The sequence below is a fragment of the Cibotium barometz genome, chromosome 57 (assembly GCF_041138505.1).
Source record: "Cibotium barometz isolate CiBa-2024 chromosome 57, ASM4113850v1, whole genome shotgun sequence".
In the NCBI taxonomy this organism is placed as follows: Eukaryota; Viridiplantae; Streptophyta; class Polypodiopsida; order Cyatheales; family Cibotiaceae; genus Cibotium; species Cibotium barometz.
Genome location: NC_141102.1, coordinates 23,268,424 through 23,288,311, shown reverse-complemented (window position 1 = coordinate 23,288,311; position 19,888 = coordinate 23,268,424).

The following is a 19,888-nucleotide window of genomic DNA, read 5'->3' as shown; positions in this document are numbered from 1 at the left end:
GTGCGTAAGAGGCCATGGAAAATCCCGCTCTTCCCCATACCATCATACCCAAACATGCTCTGATGGGGATCAAACTTTGCAAGCATGTCGGGAGGACCCACTCCCACATGCTTGCAAAGTTTGGTCACCATCCGAGTATCTTTGGATTAGTTTTTAGCACCCAGTGTGAATTTTTCAAGTCTCTTGGTGGCCATGGAAAATCCGGGTCTTCTCCATACCATCGTACCCAAACATGCTCCCATGGGGACGAAACTTTGCAAGCATGCATGAGGGACCCACCCCCTCATACTTACAAATTTTGGTCACCATCAAAGCATGTCTGGGTTAGTTCTTAGCGCCCACTGTGAATTTTTCAAGTCTCTTGGTGCTTAAGAGGCCATGGAAAATCCGGCTCTTCTTCATACCATCGTACCCAAACATGCACCGATGTGGGGACCAAACTTTGCAAGCATGTGGGGGGGACCCACCCCCACATGCTTGCGAAGTTTGGTTACCAGCGGAGCATGTTTGAGTTAAGTCTTAGTGCCCAATGTGAATTTTTGAAGTCTCTTGGTGCTTAAAAGGCCATGAAAATTCCTGCTCTTTCCCATACCATCGTACCCAAACATGCTCTGATGGGGACCAAACGTTGCAAGAATGTGGGGGGAACCCACCCCCACATGCTTGCAAAGTTTGGTCACCATCGGAGCATGTTTGTGTTAGTAATTAGCACCCAGTGCAGATTTTTCAAGTCTCTTGGTGCTTAAGAGGCCATGGAAAATCCCGCTCTTCCCCATACCATCGTAGCCAAACATGCTCCGATGGGGACCAAACTTTGTAAGCATGTGGGAGAGGGACCCACCCCCACATGCTTACAAAGTTTGGTCCCCATTGGAGCAAAGCTAGGTTAGTAATTAGCGCCCAGTGTGTATTTTTCAAGTCTCTTGGTGCTGAAGAGGCCATATAAAATCTGGCTCTTCCCCATACCATTGTACCCAAACATGCTCCGATGAGGACCAAACTTTGCAAGCATGTCGGGGGGACCCACCCCACATGCTTGCCAAGTTTGGTCACCATCAAAGCATGTTTGGGTTAGTTCTTACTGCCGAGTGTGAATTTTTCAAGTCTCTTCGTGCTTAAGAGGCCATGGAAAATACGGGTCTTCCGGATACCATCGTACCCAAACATGCTCCCATGGAGACCAAACTTAGCAAGCATGTGGGGGGGACCCACCCCCCCATGCTTGCAAAGTTTGGTCACCATCAGGGTATGTTTGGGTTAGTTCTTAGTGCCCACTGTGAAGTTTTCAAGTCTCTTGGTGCTTAAGAGGCCATGGAAAAACCGGGTCTTCTCTATACCATCGTACCAAACATGCTCCGATGGGGACCAAACTTTGCAAGCATGTGGGGGGACCCACCCCCACATACTTGCAAAGTTTGGTCACCGTTTTTGGGTTAGTTCTTAGCGCCCAGTGCAGATTTTTCAAGTCTCTTGATGCTTAAGAGGCCATGGAGAATCCGGATTTTTCCCATACCATCGTACCCAAACATGCTCCAATGGGGACCAAACTTTGCAAGCATGTGGGGGGGACCCATCCCCACATGCTTGCAAAGGTTGGTCACCATCAGAGCATGTTTGGGTTAGTAATTAGCACCCAGTGCGGATTTTTCAAGTCTCTTGGTGCTTAAGAGGCCATGGAAAATCCCGCTCTTCCCCATACCATCGTACCTAAACATGCTCCGATGGAGACCAAACTTTGCAAGCATGTGGGGGGGACCCACCGCCACGTGCTTGCAAAGTTTGGTCCCCATTGGACTATATCTGGGTTAGTAATTAGTGCCCAGTGTGGCTTTTTCAAGTCTCTTGGTGCTTAAGAGGCCATGGAAAATCCTGCTCTTTCTCATACCATCGTAACCAAACATGCTCTGATTGGGAACAAACTTTGCAAGAATGTGGGGGGAACCCACCCCCATATGCTTGCAAAGTTTCATCAGCATCAGAGCATGTTTGGTTTAGTTCTTAGCGCCCAGTGTGAATTTTTCAAGTCTATTGGTGCTTAAGAGGCCATGGAAAATCCTGGTTTTCCCATACCATCATACCCAAACATACTTCGATGGGGACCAAACTTTGCAAGCATGTGGGGGAGACCCACACCCACATTCTTGCAAAGTTTGGTCACCATCAGAGCATGTTTGGGTTAGTAATTAGTGCCCAATGCAGATTTTTCAAGTCTCTTAGTGCATGAGGCCATAGAAAATCCCGCTCTTCTCCATACCATCATACCCAAACATGCTCCGATGGCGACCAAACTTTGCAATCATGTGGGGGGGACCCACCCCCACATGCTTGAAAAGTTTGGTTCCCACCATCAGAGCATCGCTAGGTTAGTAATTAGCGCCGAGTGTGGATTTTTCAAGTCTCTTGGTGCGTAAGAGGCCATCGAAAATCCCGCTCTTCCCCATACCATCATATCCAAACATGATCCAATGGGGACCAAACTTTACAAGCATGTGGTAGGGACCAACTCCCACATGCTTGCAAAGTTTGGTCACCATCGGAGTATGTTTCAGTTAGTTCTTAGCTTCCAGTGTGAATTTTTCAAGTCTCTTGGTGCTTAAGAGGCCATGTAAAATCCGGGTCTTGTCCATACCATCGTACCCAAACATGCTCCAATGGGAACCAAACTTTGCAAGCATGCGGGGGGGACCCCCCACATGCTTGCAAAGTTTGGTCACCATCGGAGCATATTTAAGTTAGTAATTAGCACCCAGTGCGGATTTTTCAAGTCTCGTGGTGCTTAAGAGGCCATGGAAAATCCGGCTCTTCTTCATACCATCGCACCCAAAGATGCGCCGATGGGGACCAAACTTTGCAAGCATGTGGGGTGACCCATCTCCACATGCTTGCAAAGTCTGGTTACCCAACGGAGCATGTTTGAGTTAGTTCTTAGTGCCCAGTGTGAATTTTTCAAGTCTCTTGGTGCTTAACATGCCATGGAAAATCCGGCTCTTCCCCATACCATTGTACCCAAACATGGTCCGATGGGGACCAAACTTTGCAAGAATGTGGTGGGGACCCACCTTCACATGCTTGCAAAGTTTGGTCACCATCGGAGCATATTTGGGTTAGTAATTAGCGCCCAGTGTAGATTTTTCAAGTCTCTTGGTGCTTAAGAGGCCATGGAAAATCCCACTCTTCCCCATACCGTCGTAGCCAAACATGCTCCGATGGGGACCAAACTTTGCAAGCATGTGGCAGAGACCCACCCCCACATGCTTGCAAAGTTTGGTCACCCATCAGAGCATGTTTGGGTTAGGTCTTTGTAAGGTTCCCCCCTTCCAAAATAGGGGAAACACTTAAGATAGTCCACTAAGTCTTAATTTGGAGAAAATTTCCTATTCATCGACACCTTGACCATGCAGAGATTCAAGGATACGATTCATAGGTAAGACATAGTCCTATCCCGTAGGGGGAGCGTGATCTTCTAAAAATCAAATCACCCATAGGGTAATTGATCATAATTTGGGCAACCACTACTCTTGATTCCTAGAGACAACGCAGCCACCGCTGGCCTAGTCTTCTCGAATAGAATTACTTGAGAACCTATTTATCTAGCGTAGGGCTTTTACTTAATCTGTTGGAAAGCTACCGACTAATCGGGTCCACCCTTCCGTAGGATGGTGCTATCGGGGCATTCCATCCTCCCACTTTTCGCCCTACTCACGCGTCAATTTATTTTCTAATTAATCCTACCACACTGTTTGACATAAATAAACATGTTCCTTAATTAAAGTCCTTTTCACAAGGTTCATTAAAATAGCGACAGTACAATAATACCAAAGACAAGATTTATAAAAAAGTTTTATACATGAATCAATTTCATACAAGCCAAACTGGCTCTCTTATTCTTTTCCTTTATACCGCCGATGATCTAGAATTCGGCCTTCCAGCCTCTACATGCTGGGCAAAATCCTACAGGACCGTACACCTCATCGTCGGCCGCGCTGGCTTGAGTTCTCGTCGACCGCTGGCGAGATGAGGAATCAAGCCGGCCTGTCGCCCTCTCAGGCTCTATCGCTCGATCCTCCCACCCCTGAGAGGGATGTCTACGCACTAGGGTGGGCTTATTCACCGCACTAGCCTGGGCCCTCAGAACTAGCTGACAACATCATAATCTCTCGCCTCAATCGGTGAACCTTATTCTCCCAATGGTATGAGGGATACCTTCGGCCATTCCCAGGCTTTACTAACGCCGCCCGACTACACAAGCACAGAACGGAGTTATCCTTGAAGCCAGGAAACACTTGCACTATTGCTCTTAAAGATAACAATTTCAATACAATTTATTGAATACATCGCTTCAAATCGTAGTTCCATACAAGTCTTTTTTAAAGGAAAAGATACACATTTTTTTAACATTAATATTAAAGAAAAAAAAACTCTTCTTCAAAAGATAACCAACTAACCTCGCCACCATTTCCTTGAGGAGCTTGTAACGGGAGGGTTGGAGCTGCAATAGGAGCATCTTCTCCAGTCTCATTGTTGCGTGCTCCTCTTGAGACAATATTCTTGTGTTTCCTGGATGGGGCCATCTTGGATGTCGCCTTGTAGTGCTCGCTGTCGCGGTCGCAACGCTCTAATCAGATCTCGATTCTGAGATCGTTTGCCCACCGTATGAGCAAAAGACCACAGCGCACGAACCCTCCCTAAGGTCAAAAATCCCTTACTAAAGTCCACGCAAATGGGGGGAGATGTGCTTAACACAAAGGGAAAAACATTTTGCTGAAGGGGAGGGGTGCTGCTGGTTGCTGTAAGTCTCTTCACACGAGGGGGGGAGGGGGGGAGAAGAGTTAAGGACACTCCCTTCTGACAAGGGTGGTGGGCTTGAGCAAAATGGCCGTATCTGAAAAGTGGCAAATGAGGGGGTGTTGAGAGGGGCGGCAGCAAGGGCGGTTGTACTGCAACAAGGACAGGGGGTGGTACAGACGGCGACACGATAGAGCATAGCTACGCAGGAATGCGTGCTATCTATGGAGCACCCTCGGGGTTATATAGCTATGGACACGGGTGTGGGCGCTATGCAAGGTACGGTCGAAAGGACGGTGTGCCAGCAAAGGGTGTGGATCAGTGGCCTGCGTGGCTCTGGGGAAAAGGTACGGTGGCAGCCAACAGGAAAAGGTACGGTGCGCATGTACCTTGTGTGTTGAGATTCAAGCTCGATGTCAGTGTGAGCCAGCTATGCTATGTGCTGGCATGTTAGGTAGAAACATGTGTGAGACATAAATGACCGCATCCAGCTGGTCATAGTGTGTGGACATTAGCTAGGGCTAGATGTGTGTGGACATTAGCTAGGGCTAGATGTGTGTGGACACAACTCATAGTGTGTTGTGTGTATTATGGATTATGGCTTTATGCATTGTGTGAGAAGGGAGATAGCTTCTCTCTATGGTTAGGGTTTGTAATATACATTAGGGTTTTCTCCTGTGTGTGTGTCTTCTCTCCCTCTACCTATCCTTCAACATGGTATCAGAGCCTGGTGCTCTCTATTAGGGTTTGTGAGTGAGTGAGAGAAGAGGGAGAAGAAGCTATGAAGCTTGCCATTGAAGTTGTGACGCTTGGAGCACACCGATTTCTATCAGCTCTGAGAGCTTGGCCTACCGGGTAAGGTCTTCTAAACATCCTTGAGCAGATTGCAGGTGATTCAGGCAAAAACAAAAGAAATTAGGGCAACCCAAAGCAAAGCAAAATTTTTGGTTTTTGGAAGCTTTCCATTGAAGCTTGGAAGCGGTGATGTATGGTGAAATACATGCAAATCTGGCAAAGAAATGTATATGTGACAAGCAAGAATGTGTTGGCAACTCATGAATGAGTGAAAAATTCTGGTTTTTGAGCTCTCAAAAAACAGAGAAAAGAAAGTCAAAATTTGATGCATTTGGAGCATGTTTTTGGAAAAAATCAAAGCATTGACTGGTTGCACACATACCTAGGTGTGTTGGGTACTTGTTTACCTCATCAATTAGCAACTCAAACACTCCCAAATCCCTCAGGAGCAGGCGGCGCATTTTGGACAGCAGAAACAGAGTATTTTTCACATTTTACTAAGTGGAGGATCAAATTCAACTCCTATGCTTGATATATTTCAAAATTTCTTTAGCAATTGGTTGCTACACACACTTGAGAAGAAGGCTGAGCTGATTAAATAGGCTGTCTACTAGTTGCAGAGAAACATAGTGAGTTTAATCAATCAATTACTCACTGGTCTTAAACAATTGGACTAATTACTTTTACATGGAGTTATTGGACATCGTTGCTAAGCTAATGAATGCCTGGTTGCTAAATTTGGACAAGGATTGAAGAAATTAGAGCAAAATTACTACTAGTTTTTTTGGTTTTTCTGGTTTTTTCTCTGAACAGAGAAAGGGGTTTGATAAAATTGATATGTACACATGTCGGATGGTGTTGATATTCAACATTGAGGTTGTTTAGGTGTCAATCCAAGTTTCCCATACTTGATTGAACCACTACATTGCAATTTGGAGCCTTGGAAAGCGCATCAAAGCAGGGTATCTTGGACTGAGTGAGCCAGTTTAGTTTGGATGCATACAGGTTGATTTTCTACATCAAATTTGAAGTTTGTTGCATACTTTGGAGTATCTGGAACACTCATTCGAGTGTGGTTGAGCTGAGGAAGGCTCCTTTACAGATTTGGAATTGTGTGGAAGGTGCACATTGAGCAAATATGTCGGATAATCCAGTACAGATTGTTGGTGAAAAGCTGGATAGGAAGAACTTCCAGGCATGGAAGTATAGAATCAAAAGTTTTCTGAAGGGAAAAGGTTTTTGGAATCTCATTACAGGTGCTGAGCCAGATCCGGAACTACCCCGACAACCTACACAGCAACAGCAGGTTATAACTCACAGTCAGAAAGAGCATTCAAAGTGTTGCATTATCTGTCTATATGTATTTCGCGGATGCTATGCTTATACACATACATGATGCTGAGAATCCCAAGGATGCATGGGATCTCATGGGATACATTGGTGAAGTCGTTTGATACAGACACGAGTGCTCGTTGCAAGTCTCAGTTGCGACAACAGATACATAATGTGAAGCGGAATAGAAGGAGCATCCATGATTATGTGCAAGAAATAAAGAAGTTTGTAGATGCATTGGCAACAATCAATGCCCCCATGCCTGATGATGATTTGGTGGACATTACCTTGTGTGGTCTTGGCAAGGAGTATAACTCTTTTGATACAGCCATCTCGGTTCGGAGTACAGGTTTACCAGAGCTTGATGAGTTGGTTTCACTCTTGCTTGTTGAGGAAATCAAACTCAGTGATTCCTTTCTGGATGCATCTACTAGCCATGATGATAATGGCAGAAATCAGGCTTTCTATTCGGCAAAGAGGCTTTAGAGGCTTTAGAGGCAGGGGGAGATTCGCATCACGTGGCCGTGGTAATGGTCGTGGATGGCAGGAGAGGTCACCACAACAGAATTTTCAGCCTTCATATGGTGCTAGAGGTGGTTGTGGATATACACCTCAGAGAGGCAAAGGTAATCCTCATGGTAGAGGACGTTGGCAAGGCCAACAAACATCTATGCAAGATGTGGAATGCCATTACTGTGGGAAATTTGGTCATATGGCACGTGATTGTTTCCGCAAACAAAATGATTTGAGAGGGGGTAGAACACAACGTGGTGGACATTATGCACAACATGGTGGAAATTATGCATCAAGCAGCAGTAATGATGGCAGCGCAAATCACTTGTTTGCCATGAAACATGTTGTGGGATCTATGATGACAAATGCTGAAAATGATGACACTTGGTATATGGACTCTGGAGCATCAAACCATATGACTTGTCATGGTGAATGGTTTGAGCATATGAAGTCTATGGATGTGACAGGCTATGTGGAAACAGGAGATGATACTCAGCATGCCATTACACGTGTTGGAAGTGTACCATTGGTTATGCACAATGGTCAAACAAAGTCTATGTCAGATGTATTGTATGTGCCTTCTATCACAAAAAGCTTGGCCTCAGTTGGTCAAACGGTGGAACAAGTATACAGGTTCGTTTCAACGAGCATGGTTGCTTCGTTGAGGATTTCAAACATGGATGTAGAGTCATTGCTAAAGGCAAGAAAGAAGGCAGGTTGTAGAAGCTGGATGCTGGAATTCCCGAGTTAAAATCAGCCATGTTCTCTAAAAGCAGAAATGTGGTATAGGACATTGATATGTGGCACAAGAGGATTGGACATGTGAATATACAAAGGTTAAAGAACATGCAGGCAGCAAGAGGCATTGTTAGTGGGCTGCCTAGATTCAAGTATGATGGGAATATGCATGTTTGTGAAGCCTGTCAGTTTGGAAAGCAGGCAAGGTTACGGTTTCCTAGAGAAGGCAACATGAGTAGCAGGCCACTTGAGATAGTACATAGCGATGTATGGGGTCCTGCACAAAACCCATCTATTAAAGGAAGTTTATACTATGTGACATTCATTGATGATTTCAGCAGAATGACATGGACATACTTTCTTAGAGAGAAAAGTGAAGTGTTGGAAAAGTTTATGGATTTCAAAGCTTTTGCTAGAGAAGCAATATGGTTCATGGATTAAATGTTGATGGAGGGGGTGAATACACCTCAAATGCTTTTGAGCATTTCTTGAGAAAGCATGGTATAAGAAGACAATTGACTTGCAGGTATACACCTCAGCAAAATGGTGTGGCTGAGAGAAAGAATAGAGTCATTTGTGAAGTGGCTAGGGCAATGCTCAATGAAAAGAGCATGCCAGATTATTATTGGGTAGAAGCATGTGCTACTGCAGCATATATACTTAATAAGACACCCACAGCAGCCATACATGGAAGTATGCCAGAGATGCGGCTTACACGTTTTAGGCCAGACATTGGACACCTCAAAGTTTTTGGATGCATAGCTTATGTACATGTGCCTGACGAGAGAAGGAGGAAGTTGGATCCTAAGGCAGAAAAGTGTGTATTTGTTGGTTATGCACAGGATTGCAAGGCATACAAATGTTACAATCCACAAACTAGGCAAGTGGTTATCTCACGAGATGTGGTGTTTGATGAGCTTGCTAGTTGGTACAAAGCAAAGGATGAGGATGTCATTGAGTCACTTGAAGCTGATGTGCCTGTGAACTTGCCACAAGCAAGTTCTAGTTCTACTTCTATGTCTGGGCCAGCAGCAGCAAAAGCTGAGAGTAGTACTGTACGTCCATGGTCAGGAAATTTGAGGCATGAGAGTGTGAGCACTGGGAGTAGTGCTATGGATAAAGGAAAGAAGAAAGTTGAAGGATTTGGAATTACAGGTTATGAGTCATTAAGTTCAGAGAGTTTGGATGAGGAGCTTGGCATACCTGTTTTACGCACACCTGGTGCAAGGCAGGATAGATATGTGTCACCACATGCTAGAGTGACAGGTGTTCAGAGTGATCCGCATGCATTGCGGAGATCCCAAAGGGTCAGATATCCAGTTGACAGGTTGACATACCGTGATTTTGCTAGGCATTATGCATATATGACGTCTTTGGTGAAGCATGTGGAACCTACATGCTATACAGAAGCTATTGGAAAGCATGTATGGGAGAAAGCAATGGATGTTGAGATGGATGCATTGGTTCATAATGACACATGGGATTTGGTTGCATTACCACAGGACAAAAATGTCATTGGTTGTAAATGGGTTTACAAAGTGAAATGCAAGTTAGATGGTTCCATTGAGCGACATAAAGCAAGATTGGTAGCTAAGGGTTATGCACAATCCCAAGGCTTGGACTATGATGAAACATTTAGTCCAGTGGCAAAGATGGGAACAGTGAGAGCAGTCATTGCTATTTTTGAAGAAAATGGTTGGAAAATGCATCAAATGGATGTTAAAAATGCATTTCTAAATGGTGATCTACAAGAGGAAGTGTATATGGCACAGCCAGAAGGGTATGTACACCCAAAGTATTCCACTCATGTATGCAGATTGAAAAAGGCATTATATGGTTTGAAGCAAGCACCTCATGCTTGGAGTGATAAGATGAGCAGATATCTTATCTCCCTTAGATTTCAGGTTTCTACAGAGCAGATTCTTCACTCTATGTGAAGAAAACAGATCATGGGATTGTTTTACTCGTCATCTATGTAGATGACTTGATTATCACAGGTGATCATGGTACAGATGTGATGCATGTCAAGAAAGCATTGAGTGGGCAGTTTGACATAAAAGATTTGGGTGAGTTGAGATACTTTCTTGGAATTGAAGTGATCAAAGACCATATAGGTACATGGTTAGTGCAACGCCAATATGCATTGGATATGTTGGCAAAATATGGGATGACAGGGTGTAAGCCTATCAGAATGTGAAGTTACGGGCTGATTTTGGTGAGGAGTTGGATGATCCATCTATGTACAAAAAGATGGTTGGTAGTCTCATTTACATGACTATCACACGCCCGGATTTGAGTTATGCTGTGGGGCTAGTAAGCCAATTTATGCAGAGCCCCAGAAAACCTCATTTGGATGCAATGAGACGCATTATGCGATATGTAAAGACCACTGCACATTATGGTCTACTTTATTAGAGTGGTAAAGGCTTGGATATACATGGCTACACAGATGCTGATTGGGCAAGTAGCTCATATGACAAGAGGCTACTAGTGGTTATGCCTTTACACTTGGAAGTGCCGTGGTGAGTTGGAGTAGCAAGAAGCAACCTACAGTTGCTTTATCTAGTACAAAGGCTGAATACAGGGGTGCAGCCATTGCTACTTGTGAAGGAATTTGGTTAAAGAGTCTTTTGGCAGATTTGGGTGAGCCTATTGATGGCAAAGTTGTCATTCATTGTGATAACATGAGCAGCAGAATCCAGTGTTTCATGCGAGGACCAAACACATAGAGGTCCATTATCATTTGTCAGAGAGAAGGTGCTTGATGGTATAGTTGATCTACAATATGTGAAGACTGATGAGCAGGTGGCAGATATATTTACAAAGCCACTTAGCAGGGAGAAGTTTGAGTACTTCTGTACTATGTTGGGAGTACATGGGATGAGCTTGAGGGGGAGTGTTGAGAGTCATGATATCCCAAGCTCATCTACATCTTCATCTATGGTAGTACATCATGAGCTTGAGAGGGGCTGTTGAGATTCAAGCTTGATGTCAGTGTGAGCTAGCTATGCTATGTGCTGGCATGTTAGGTATAAACATGTGTGAGACATAAATGACCGCGTCCAGCTGGTCATAGTGTGTGGACATTAGCTAGGGTTAGATGTGTGTGGACACAACTCATAGTGTGTTGTGTGTATTATGGATTATAGCTTTATGCATTGTGTGAGAAGGGAGATGGCTTCTCTCTATGGTTAGGGTTTGCAATTAGGGTTTTCTCCTGTGTGTGTGTCTCCTCTCCCTCTACCTATCTTTCAACACCTTGCCTAGTCAGAGGCAGCATGGGTGTCCATGTAGCGGTGTGTTGGGACGGGGTCTTCAAATTTGGGGCGCTGACCTTGATTTGCGTACCGGACCGCCCCAAGGGGCGATTTTTTTTTTGTCTGGGATGTTCCCCTGGTCATTCGGGTGCAGACCATTCATCAATCAGACGCCCGGTCATGCATTTATTAAGGTTTAAAGGTCGTTAAAACTTGATCCGGGGTCTAATTTGGATGCTGTAAAATCTTATATTAGGATAAAATCACACGCAGACTCCAAATTTGGACTTGGAATTTGAAGATTCTAAGTAGAAATGGTTCATTTAATAAAATCATTGATTTTTATACCATAAAAACTCATAAATTTATACATTACATGGACATTTCTTTATTAGTGAAGATGGGTATGTTACATCCTTCCCCCCTTGAAGAAATCGAGATGTCCTCATCTCGTCATGAATTGGGGATAATCCTTTCAGAGTGTATCTTTGTCTTCCCAAGTTGCATCCTCTTGAGGGTAATCTTTCCACTGTACTAGATATTCTACTAGAGTTCTAATTCGGAGTTGCCTTTCCCTAGAGTCTATGATCCTACTAGGTTGTAATTCAAGGACTCCTTGAGTAGGGATTACAACTTGTTCATCATCAAGAATATGATCGAGGCTGGGTACATAAGGTTTTAACAAACTTACATGAAATACATTGTGGACTTTGATATGGGTTGGGAGCTGGAGTCTATAGGCACTTTTACCTAGACACTTGATAACTGTATAGGGACCACAATACCTAGGGCTGAGCTTCTTTTATTTCCCAAGTGATAGTAGAGAACTTCGTTTGGGTTGCACTCGTTGAAGAACTTTGTCTCCTTCCCTTGAAGATCCTTTCAGACCTCTTGGTGTCACCATAATGCTTTTGCCGATCTTGAGCAGCTTTAATATCCTTTTGGATTGCCTTCGTTTGTTCATCCATGTCTTCGAGCATTTCCCTGGATGCCTCAACTCTTATGGTCGGATCAGAGAAATTTAGAGGAGATAAACATTCTTGCTCATAGAGTGCTTTGAATGGTGATATTCCTATGCTCTGATGATAGGATGTATTGTAGGCAAACTCTACGAGAGGAAGGTATTGAATCCATCTTCTTGGTTCTCGTCCACAATATGCTCTGAGAATGTCTTCAATTACTTGATTGACTCTCTCAATCTGACCATCAGTCTCTGGATGATAAGCTGTGCTAAAGCAAAGTTGAGTGCCCAAGGCTTGAAATAAGGACTGCCAGAACTTTGAAGTGAAGTCAAAATCCTGGTCACTTACTATCCTCTTTGGGAGACCGTGAAGTTTGAAGACTTCCTTGATGAATATTTGAGCAACATCGGAAGCTTTGAAGGTCTTCTTTGCTGGTATAAGCTGAGCTACTTTGGTAAGTAAGTCCACTACTACAAGAATGGAGTCATATCCTCCTTGTACAGTGGGGAGACTCGTGACAAAATCCACACTAACGCACTCCCACTTCATTTGGGGAATATCCATGAGAGACATTGCTTCAAGTACCGAAGGACATCATTTTTCAAGCCTGCCCAATGAAAGCTCCTTCTTACGGCATTTAAGGTTTTTGCATAGCCTGGGTGTCCAGGACTATCATGAGCTTCATTGAGGATTAGTTTCTTTAAAGCACGATCCTTATGGATACATAGCATATGATTGAAGTAGAGGCTTCCTTCATGAGTGGGGTATCCTTTGAATAGATTCTTCTCTTTCTCTAAATTTCCCCCTTCTTCTACTAACTTCACCATCCTCGTAAGCCACCATCTCTCTCTTATGTCTTGCACTCTCTTATGTGTGTGTGTTTGCTTGCAAGAAACTCAAGCTCTCCCTCTCCCCTACATTCTTTTTATCAGAGCCCTCAATAGTTATTGCTACACCTCCTCATCTCCTATGAAAATGAAACTTGCTTGCTGATCATGGCTTCTCGATTTCTTTAATTAGGCCTTGTTTTGTGCATCCCCTGTGTACTGAGGCTGCCGCCACAATCGTGGAGGGGATAATTCTTTTATGGTATTTGGGCAACCCTAAGGGTATTAGGGTTATTACCCTTAGTGAGTAAACATTGGTGTAAAGGTGCTCACATGGAAGTGTGTGAGGATCTTTTCCACATAAGAGAATCAAAGTACCACAAGTGTTCACATAAACCAAGAATTAGTAATCAATTCCATACAAATAAAAGATTCAAATGTATTAAGCATGGATATGAAAATAAACATGAGATAAAACCATAAACTTGAAAATAGAGCTTAGATGACATCACCATCAACAAAGGGTTGGGTTAAATCTCCCCCTCATGCGTGCTGGCTCCTTGCACGACATGAATATTTTAATCATGTATTACCAAAATAGCCTTTGAGAGCCAACGTGAAGCTTTTGCCAAAAATAGGTCTCTTTGCTTTTTACAAGATGTTCACACACATCTAGTGTGTACCAAAAATAATAGTGAAGCTCTAGTTCACACGCAATACACCCGTGCACATCAGTGTACATAAATATTCGAGTACAAATAAAAGGCACGCAGCCAACCAAAAATAATGAAGTATAACTCATAAATGTCGAGGCGATGTAAATGTCGAGGCGGGACACCTCATTCGGTGACCCTCGTGCATGCAACACCTCGTTCGGTGATATTTGAGGAAGATGTGGTCCATCATGCGCCAAAAGTAGCTGGAGCATTAGTGAGTCCAAAGGGCATCACTAAGAACTCATAATGACCCGTTTGTGTCCTAAAAGCAGTCTTGTATATATCTTCCTCTATCATCCTCACTTGGTGGTATTCGAATTTCAAGTCTATTTTACTAAATACCTTTGCTCCTCGCAATCTATCAAGAAGATCGTCCACTCTAAGAATAGGATATCTTCTTTTGACTGTGATTTTATTCAGGGCTCTATAGTCAATGCATAGACGGTAGGTTCCATTCTTCTTTTTTACTAGAAGAACTAGAGCTTCGTAGGGTGAACTACTAGGCCTGATCAGTTTCCTCTCTAAAAGGTCTTCTATCTGTCTCTGGATTTCTTTCTGCTCAATCTAGTTCACTTTATAAGGTGCCTTGCAGGGAGGTATAATGCTGGGATAAGGTCAATCTTATGATCCTCAGGTCTAGAGCTAGGCAAGCCAGGGGGTGGGTCATCAAGAAAACAATCGAAAAACTGAGAAAGGAAGGAATCATGTATGCGAAGTGTCCTTGGGAGGTGGTTCACGAGCAGTAATCTCATTCACAAAGATGAGAAACGTCTTCTTCCTCTTCCTCAATGCTCTCTTAGCCTCGATGTGGCTAAGGAAAGGTGCACTCCTGTCTTCCATCATTCCCCTAAGACACAGATCCTAATCATTGAACATGAAATACAAGGAATGCGTGTCATAATCAATATATGGATTGTACTAGTGTCGCCATGGCATGCCAAGTATTACATCTATGCCTTGCAGTGGTGCAACCAAAAAAGTTCATTTTTCCTCATAAAAATAACGAGAAAGTGATATTGTTAAATTCCTTACTTCTTTGGTGCAGTTATACTTTTGGTTTTGAAAAGCAAACTTAACCTTATAAAACGAGATGGAGTGATTTCAAGATTAAGTGCCTTTACCATCTTTTGAGAAATAAAATCGTGTGTGCTCCCGTCATCATGCAAGGTCATCATGCAAGACTATGACATATTCATTCTTAATCTTTCCTTTCATTTTCAACAACATATGTGGTTTGGACTTAGGTCGTGTAGATTTAGACTTAGCCCGTGAAGATTTAGGCTTACCTCTTGGGTCTGAGAGATCTTTGTCTTTGGAGTTACCCTCTTGCTCGGGTAGATAGTTGTCATCGTCCTCCTCCTCGATCATGTTGACACTAGCTTTCAGTATATTCTTCTTCTTCTCCGGGCACTCAAATGCCACATGGCCTTCCTTGTTGCATTTGAAACACCGAATTCGACGGTTGGGCTTCTCTTTGTTTGTCTTTGGAAGATTGTCAGTCTTCTTGCTTTCTGACTTGTTTCTTTCTTTGTTTTTGAACCGACCAAAGTTGTGGCGCCATCCATGAGTCCTGTCAAAAGCTTTAGATGAAGAAACATACTTTTGAGATTTAAAAGGATGAGATTCCTGGGTAACACGATTCTCCTTTGGAATATTATTCTTCTTCTCACACTCGGGGGGGTCGCTCGTATAAATATGTAAGTATCACGTGGGTTCAACAGGACATTTTAAATATTTAAAACTTACAGAAATATATTTACAGAGGAGATTTATTTATTGTATTTTAAAAAAAAATTACAGATTTGAATAGGAAAGGATACATTATATTCACTAAAGAATTCACAGATAAGGGACTTTTTAAATAGGCCTTGAACGCACGTGATATAGAGGATTTACATATAGTGACCCCCCGAGTTCTCACAGTTAATGGGGGCTAAAGAGATTATTGAACTGAGAGAATGCGGATGGAACATGTTAACTTCGGCCCTAATGTGAGGTTTCAGACCCGCTATAAACTTCCTTTTCTGGTCCTTCTCATGCACTTTCTCAATGGCTTTGAGTTGTAGGAGAATCTACCAAAACTTGTCTACATACATTTGAACGGTCTCTTTCTCCAACTGACACAAGCCATCCCACTGTTGTCTACTCCTGGCCTTGTATTGTGGTGGAAAAAAGTTTTTCTTAATTGCCTTCTGAAATTCTTTCCAAGTACGAGGCTAATGATGGCATGTCTTGGTAGCATTGCACCACAATGCAGCTCCTTCAAAAAGATGATTAGCAGCACATTTGACTTTATCTTTTTCAGAGAAGTCTTCCCCGAAAAAGTAGTCATCTAACTGATTGAGCCAAGAGAGAACTAGCTTGGCATCCTTCTTCTCGTCATAGTTTTGGAAGGAAAAGGCCTTCTGACTAATCTTCTTTCTATTTCTAGCCTCTTGGGCTCTAAGGGTAGCTTCCACCGTACGCCGGATCTCATCACCTGAATTAGATTCCGCCCCTCTACTCCTCTTTCTCAACTTCCTCTCTAACTTCTCCCTCTTTTTCTTCTCCTCTAAAATCTGAGCTTGAAGAGCTAGCAACTGCTCCACCACAGTTGGGGGTTGCGGATTCATTGTAAAATAGAGGTAATGAAGTCGAGAGATAGAGATATTGATTAATTAATGATAGAAATAATCTAACAAAGATGATAAATGACAATAATACTTATCGTTGAACCCGAAATTTACAAAGAGTTGAGTCTATTTGAGATTCAAGCGCACCGATGATACTCCTATTCTCCCGGATAATATTGTCAAGAGATATTGGAAACCACACACACTTGCTCGGCCACGGAGAATTTGTTCCGGAGAATTTGTTGAAGCCTTTAATTTGTTCGAAATTGAAAAATGAATTTTCAGGAGCTTTGATAATTAAAATTTTTCCCCTCAAGGCATTGCGGAGAGCCCTTGGCAAGAAAATTTTAATTTTAGCAAATCTGAAATTTTTTGCAAGCCTTCAGAAATTAGCCCAGGGCCTCCATGTGCATGTGCTCCCTTGGTTTGGCTTGGAAACTTTGAAAGATTTGAAATTTGAAAGCTTTAAAAGGTTTGAGATTTGAAAGCTTGAAAAGACTTTATATGGTTAAGCCTTAAACATGATTAAGCTTTTTAAGCCCCACTTCTTCACGTAATCGGCACACTGCGGGTAGCCCATGAGGAAGCAAAAGCCAGCCCTTGACTATACAATCATCTGATGCTCAAGCTCTTCCAAAACTGAGAAGAGGAAGTGAGGTTTTGCCCTATGTTGCTTCAAACTAACTGTACGGTTGGATCGAGAGGAGATACTTTGTTGTAGAAAACCGCCTTCTCCACACGTAGGCATGGTTTTAGACCTCGTGCAAGTGGTTTTTGCATATAATCATTGCTTTTCCAAACCATACAAGATTTAGATCTTTGGATATTGCCTTTGTCTTTGGGTTTTTGCCTTTGCCCTTCATGGAAGCCTTTTGCCCAATTTCTCCATCAATTTTTAAGCATTTTGCTTGCTCTTTGAGTGCGGTTGGCTCTAATACCATTGTCACAATCTTTGCCACACAAAAGAATCAAAGTACCACAAGTGCTCGCATAAATCAAGAATTAGTAATCAACTCCATATAAATAAAAGATTCAAACGTATTCAGCATGGATATGAAATAAACATGAGATAAAACCATAAACTTGAAAACACAGCTTAGACGACATCACCATCAACAAAGGGTTGGGTTAAATCTCCCCCTCATGTGTACTGGCTCCTTGCACGACATGAGTATTTTAATCATGTATTACCAAAATAGCCCTTGAGCTAACGTGAAACTTTTGCCAAAAATAGGGCTCTTTACTTTTTACAAAAATGACCAATCCTTTTAGAGGATGTTCACACACATCTAGTGTGTACCAAAAATAATAGTTAAGCTCTAGTTCACACCTCTAGTTCACACGCAATACACCCATGCACATCGGTGTACATAAATATTTGAGTACAAATAAATGGCACGCAGCCAACCAAAAATAATGAAGTATAACTCATAAATGTTGAGGTGATGTAAATGCCCATGCACATGACAAAAACCCACGCGCGACACCTCGTTCGGTGACCCGCCTTGCGCGTGCAACACCTCGTTCGATGACCCTTGCATACTCATGCATGTGTGACACCTCGTTCGATAACCCTCGCACAAGTACGATGCCTCATTCGGCATCCTCGTACTCGTCACCTATACTCAGCAAGTCAACATGTTAGGTGAGGCAATCAAACACCAATATCAACAACACTAGCATGGCATCACCCAATCACAGCATACATAGCATAGACCCGCAAAGCATATGCCAATCGCACTTACAATGTAGTATTTAATATGACATCACTCATGATACTAATTGCAAGCATGGCACAATGGTCGAACGGGCATCCCCAATAGACCATAGAGGGCCAATAATGTAACAAGGTGTGTATAGACAATCTATTCACTAGTTTTTCATGGGCTTTATCATCAAAGGTGTTAGTAGACACCTCATCATGAACAGATCCATTCTTTGCTACACTCACACAGGCTTGACTTTTGAAATAATTTTTGAGCTCGAGCCCCAGCCATGTAGTGCCATGGAAATGTTGCCAAAGAAAAGGCAACATCTTTGGAATCAAGGGAGATTCTACCCAACCTTTTTATATGTTCAATGTTTATGTGTGCATGAGGGTTCCCTGTCCGGGTAGTCCTCTGAAATATGAATAGATAATGCGTGTGTGTGTTGGGTAATATACCCAAATTAAATCCAAAACAAGATGTAATAATAAGTATATGTGTGCTTTGAGTCAATCATCTCCCATAATACTCCATTATTCCTAATCCAAAAAGGGGAATTATTGTGTATGAAACTATGATAGGTCATGGTTTTCACTAACTCTCAAAGTTACCCTTGCCCCTGAGTCTAAGTTGGGGAAAAGCTACATGAACCTTTGAGCCATGCTAGATAAGCCTTTGAGCCATCTTGATCCTTTGAGCCTATTGAGGGCATGGTCACCAGCCTCTCAGTTAAGCTTATCAACCTCTGAGCCAAGTTAGAAGTTTGGACCAAAGATGAAGCATGTGTATTCCTGATGATTAGAAGCTCCTCATCACACTCCCACCGTTTCTTTGAGGGGGGATTTGTTAGGTATTTTAGAGTTTCTCATGTGTGTCCATCGTATGTGTGTATACTTGTGTTTGTGTACTTCCGTGTGTTTTTGTGTATAGCCAAAAGGACTAAGTGTATGTGTGTACTATTTATGTGCATGAACAACCTCTAAGGTTAAATATTGTGTGTGTGTGTGTGTGTGTGAAATCACTCTTAGGGTGGCTAGAATATCTAGATATTATACCTAATTGACATAAGAAATGATGTCATCTCCAATGGCCCCCCATCCTTCCTTAAACACACACACACCAACCACTCTTGATGGTGGGTCCCTTTCCTTCAAACACTCTAAAAATTATTGTCAATCTCAGACTTGACCTCGTGCCCGTGCATGTGCATTTTCCACTAGCCCATCATTTCATTCACAAATAATAAAATGATGGGCATTTTAATAATTCATATCATTTAATGTGTTTAATTAGCCTAAAAAAAGGTAGCATGCCCCTTTTTGGGACCCACTAGGGGTTGCATGTCATAGGCAAACACGTTCCCTTGATAAGGTGTGATTAAACTCGTGGCATTTTTTTTTCCTTTGCATTATGCAAGTACACTACTGCCATTATTTTTGTGATTTTTGTTCATGTGTTTTTTCTTAGTGTACATTTCTTTTATGCAGCTAAGGAGGTAAGTTTCTATATAGTGCTCTCTTAGTGTACATTTTTTGAATGCAATTAAGGAGCTAAGTTTCTACTTTAGTGCTTTCTTGGAGTAAAAGTGTCTTTATGCATGAGGAGCTAAGTATATACTTGAGTGTTTCTTGGTGCAAAACTGTTT